The sequence below is a fragment of the Ictidomys tridecemlineatus genome, chromosome 13 (assembly GCF_052094955.1).
Source record: "Ictidomys tridecemlineatus isolate mIctTri1 chromosome 13, mIctTri1.hap1, whole genome shotgun sequence".
NCBI classification, from domain to species: Eukaryota; Metazoa; Chordata; class Mammalia; order Rodentia; family Sciuridae; genus Ictidomys; species Ictidomys tridecemlineatus.
Window position 1 is genome coordinate 8495672 of NC_135489.1, and position 6000 is coordinate 8501671.

Consider the following 6000-nt stretch of genomic DNA (forward strand, 5'->3'; position numbering starts at 1 on the left):
AAAATTGGCAGTGATTTTCTGTGACTGAATCTTTCAACAAATGTTTATTAAATGTTGTCTTTGTACCACCAAGATTGCAGCATTCAAAGACAGTCAGTTCCCAGTCCTCATGGAGTTTTAAGCTACTGTAATTTCCAATCCATTTGTATTTAAAACTTTCAATTCTATTTTTCTGTTTTTCTTAATTTCCCTTCTTTTGCAATCCATATTTCAACGTAAAAGCATTGTTGTATCTTTGGGACAGTATTGGTGACCAGGGCCAAAGAGAATTTCTTGTCAGTTTTCTTCAAATAACGGAGAGTTGGATTTATTCTGCATGTCTGCAACTGTAGTGGTACCAGGGATAGAGATAAAGGGAGATGGAATGCAGTTCAAAGTAAGGAAACAATAAAAGAACTGTCCAGAGAGAGAATGTTGGAGGCTCAGGATCCCCACACCGAAAATGACCAAGCATAAGCCAGACTGTCCTTTGGTACTGGTTCCTTTTGGTCTGAGATTCTGTTGTACACAACAGTCCCTTCTCTTTCCAACAGAGAAAGTCAAGAAGGTTCTTAGCCAAATCTGATGTATTCAGTTTTAGGTGGATGGCTAAGACAATTCAGTGAACCTGAAGAATCCCTAGAAACTCAGAATATTCCTTCACTCAGGAAATTTTTCACAGAAATCCCCATTATTGTCTTCGTAAGTGACCAGGGTCACCTGGTGATGTATATGACTGGTTTTGTTCTAACAGAATCCTTTGATATATCACAGTTTCTATGTCTGATGTTGTCACTGAAAATTTTCTTGCCATTCTAAGAACCTAGCCCAAAATACAGTAAACAGATGCAAATGGCTTATAGGACAGCACTTAAGATTGTGAGCTATGAACAAATAATCTGTGTAACTAACCTGTTAAATTCTTTTGTCTTTTTTCCCTCTTTAAACTGACCATCAGAACATTTTTATAAGCATTCTGAATTGGCATTATTGAGATTACAAGATTATATAACTTCTCTGAACAATAATACATCATAACTGTAAATCAAGTAATTGAGGGAATGACTTAAAATATGAAGGATTTTTGTAAGGATTTAAAGGTTACTATCAAGGAATAATTTTGGAAGAGGAAATAAATTTAAAATCCGTTCACCTCATATTTGGATATAGGTGACTTAACGCTTTTCATTAAAGACTAGTTATTTTGCTAAGATGATCATAAATTTCCGCCCCAATTATCCAATTATCCTTCTTGAGAAGGATAGAATTACTACTGATAAGCACCATGCTTAGCATGTTTGGTTTGCATTAAAGAATATCAACAGTTGTGTAGTAGTTTGTGTGTGGGAAGATTTTGAATTCTAGTGCTCTGGAAGCCACTTCGATACAAGTTCATTGACTTTAGAGGACGGGCATGAAGTTCACAGTCTGAACACTAGAATGTAAATTACAATGAAATCATATTACTGAAAATAACAAAAAAATGTTTGGATGGAATAACAATGTTTTTAAATAGTTCGTTGGATCAATTGACATTGATTGCTTATACACAAATGGATAGACTAAACATTTGAGAATATTTTATGGTTTTTTTTGTTTGTGATTTATTTTTAAACTTAGACTGCAGTTCTTTAAAGTTGTTGATGTCATGATCTCAGATACTCTGAAATAACTGAATTGCTAGCTTTGAAAATATTAGAAATATTTTTCTCCCAAATACTATTTCATAGTAGTCCACCTCATAGAATTTCTGTTGTCTCCCTTCCCTAACACTGGATCTCCATCATTGTAGGGATGCAGTTACATAGGAAAGTATGAGGTATTATTCAGAAGTATTACTGAGGAAAAACTGTCATTCAGTTTTTTTAAGAGTTGGATTATGATTCAAAGGACTCTTGGGAGATAAACTGATATCTGAGTATAATCATTCAATAATTGTTTAATTTGAACACTTGACATTTCTTTATTGTTATCTCATTGGCTGAATTAAAAATTGGATGGGAGCAGTCTCCTGGCTCCCAGCAATGAAGCCGGAATGTTAAGCTGTTGTTGGTGTGTGGAGGATCCACACAGAGGTTGGAGTTGTATGGGACGTGGTAGAAAAACAGGATATTGGACTGTGTTGACCACTTCCTGGGGCCTTCGGGAAGGTCTGGTCAAGAAAGAGAAGACAGGAGAACAGGAAGGTGAACACTCAGAGCCTCCTGCCTAGAGAGAGCAGTGCGGCGTGCCAGGAAGCAAGCTGTTTTCCTGTTTTATCTGCAAACAGATTTCTTGCTCAAGGTCAAATTAAGGGAGAGAGTGAAGTACTGACATAATTGGTACTCCCGAAGGCACTGGAAACCTGAAGGCAGCCCCACTTGCCACCCTCTGACCCTGGACCCAGCACTTGCTGCATGCTTTGCCATTCCCCTCCACCACCAGCAGGCTACTCAGCAGGGCACTGTGACTAACTCATCTTCCAGATCTGAGATTTCAACCATTTGTAAAGATGGTATACAGATTGAAAGGCCAAGACCCCAGAAAATCCCTGACTTTGGTCATTGGTCATGGATTCCCTGGAAATCTTAAAAAACAAGTAGCTCAACTAAATTTTTATGGGAGCTATATTCCCAGAGAATCTCCTAAAGCTTAATATAAAAGATCCACTAATTCCTCAACACTGAAATGATGCTCCGTAACTCAAAATCTTATCCTAATCCTCCTTTAGGTGGAGGATACCTAAATGAGCTCACCATACTGCCAAGCTATGCTGTCTTTGCTCAGTCAGGTGTTTCTAGGAGGTTGTATCCACCATATGTTGTTTTAGGTAAACTCCTGTGGGAGAAGGATTTCAGTAAATGTTCATTTAATTGTACACTGTATATGTGAAATTATACAATTTACATATATTCAATATCTCTGAAATGAAAAGTGAACGTTGACCCCTCTGTAACACTGTTCACAGAAATTCAAGATAAATAACAGACCTAATGTGTAAAATGAAACAATAACTTTTTGGAGAAACCTGGGAAAGAATCTATGACTCTAGTTGAAAATAATTGGGTAAAGAGAACAGAAATAGCATGCATATTATTGGGAGGAGTTATCAATTGGATATCATTAAAAGTGAGAATTTCTGTTAATCAAATGATACCATTAACAGTGAAAAGGAAGCCACATCAATGTTTTCAGCAGCTCAATTCACAATAGCTAAACTGTGGAAGCAACTTAGATGCCCTTCAGTAGATGAAAGGATAAAGAAACTAATATATGTATAAAATAGAATATTACTCAGCATGAAAAGAGAATAAAATTATGGCTTTTGCTGGTAAATGAATGGAGTTGGAGAACATCATGCTAAGTGATGTGATCCACTCCCCAAAAAACAAAGGCCAAATGTTCCCTCTGATAAGTTGATGCTGATCCATAATGGGGGGTCGGGCGGGTGGAGAGGAGTGGGAATGGAGGGACATGGGAAAAATGGAGGAACTTTGGGCAAAGGGGAGGAAGGGGTGGAGAGAGTGCATAGGGGCACGGCCAGAGAAGTGAAAAGTTGTGCTGCAGTTGTGTACAGTGAATCAAAATGCATTCTGTTGTCAGATATACCTAAGTAAAATTAGTTAATTAATAAAATAGTGAAAAGGGAGGAGAGAAGCTGGGAGGTGGTATTCACAAAATCCTCATCTACCAAAGGACTTCTGCAGAATATATAAAGGATACCTTTCAATCAATAAGGAAAAATAATCCAATAAAAGCAGCAAGCAAAAGACACAAATAAGAATTTACCAAAGGGCGGAGGGAGCCATATAGCTAATAAGCCTCTAAACGTGCTTAGCATCGTTGCTCATTCAGTCTCTTGGCTTTAAAAATCTATACATGTTTATTTCATCATTTTTTATCTTGAATTTCAAATGTGTGTACGATCGATGTCTCCACCTGGGTGGTTAATGTGCAATTTAAAGGACATGACCATAGCACCTTTGCTATCTCCACAAAATGCCTGCCTCTGCTCAGTCTGGTCTCAGTAAATGGTAACTTCATTATTTTAATTACTCAAACCCAAACCCCTGGATCTGTCTTCTTTCCTTCAAAACCCCACATTAGATGTGAGAAACGCTGTTTGTCTTGCCTTGCACACTTTGCACCACACTCGAGTTCAGGCTCCTGCTTCAGACTGCCATCATCAGTGCATTACCAGGATTTTTTGCTTCTGCCATTGCATGACTGTGGTCTGCTTTCTACAAAGCCACTAAGGAGATCTTTCTACAGTGCAAACTCACACCTTTTTCTGTTCAAAACATTCAAACTCAGTGTAAAAGCCAAGGTCCTTACCATGGCCTGTGCCCCAGGTTGTACAGTGTCTTGTCCTCCAGGACGTCAGAATGTGACCTCATTTGGACGTGTTTGTTGCAGATGTAACTAAGAAGGTGTAATTCTGTAATTAAAGTGAGGTCATACTGGAGTAGGTGGACTGTCTCCAGTATAACCAGTGTCCTTCTGTAAAGGGCACTTTTACAAGCAGACGTGCATACTGGGAGAGTGCCATCCACGTAGGCATATAGGCAGAGTTCAGCTGAGGTTTCCAGAAGGCATGCCAAAAATGGTAGCACATCCCCAGGAGCCAGGAGGAGCTTGAAACAGGTTTTTTCCTCATAACCTTGGCTAGAGAACCAACCCTCCCACCCCTTTGGACCTCCAGCCTTCAGGACTGAGACAGTAAATTCCAATTAAGTCACTCCTATTGTGATACTTTGTTATGACAGCCCTAACAAGCCTATATGGCTTATATGATGCTTTGTAACAGTCTCCCTGCTTCCCACCATTACCACCTGTTCCCACCTGCAGCTTGCAGAATTCATCTCAGCTTCCTGCTCCTTTATTTGCCTTGGGACACTGAGAATCCTCCCTAGCACTTGCTGTTCCTCAGACTGGAGGCTGTTGTGAGTTGCACGTGGCTTCCTCTCCGCCTTACTTCAGGTCATCTTGTCATCGATGCCTTTATTTACCACTCCATATACATGAGACCTCCCAGTCTCCCGTCCTTTCCAACCCTATACAAAGATTGCTGCTTTATTCTTATAAGTGCTTCTTTTATAGTGACTTCATCCCTCGATTACACTTTTTAACTGAAGATTCTAAGTGGTCAGAGACTATTTCTTCAAGGCTGTCGTCCTGGTTTTTAAACATGCTTGGCATGTAGTATGCATTCAGTAAGCAAGGAGTGAATGATGATAATGGTTTTATCACCAGAGTGTTACTAGTTGAAGTTTTTTGAGTAAAAAATCAATAGCATATATATCATTCAAGTTGAAGGTTTTAAATGCATGGTTTCAAAGTGTCAAATACTGATTGCTATGAATAAGAAAGAAGAATGATTAAAATAGTCATAGCTTTCAAAGTAATCTACATTAATATGGGAAGATTTTTTTAGTTACCTTTGGATAAATAAGAATAGATGTCAACTACTATGGAAATATTTACATAAGCAAATAATTCTCCACCCCTCAAATACTATGAGCCGGCAGGCACCACAGCCTTGCTTCCCTGTGGGTGGGAAGGCAGGGGGCTCCAACTGGGGCCACGCGCTCCACTCCTGCTCTGGAGATGAGCAATAGCTCAAATGACTCCATCAGCCTTTGCTGCTGGGGACACCCGCTGCAGAGCAGCCCTCGAGAGGGGTCTCTACCAAAGTGCTCTCTCTCCTGCTCTTCATGAGCCATTTAAACTGCAAACATATTTTAAATGCAAACATATTCACCAGCTGCTTTTGTCTTCTACAAGACGTAATGACCATTGCCAGATTCTAAATATAAGTTTGACTTTTGTGACGGAAGTCAGTTCTTCCACTGAGTGTAGAAGAAAAAAGGAGGAACTAAAATCCCTACCTGCCCCCACCCAGTTTGACGACTCCTGCTAGAAGAGGAGAAAGTACCGTGACTTTAACCACAGTTGTGCTACTTCTAGTTGAGTTGTCCCTTGGCATCCTCCGACTGATTCTTGGACCTCTGTGGATAGTGGACGCCAAAATCCCATGGAAGC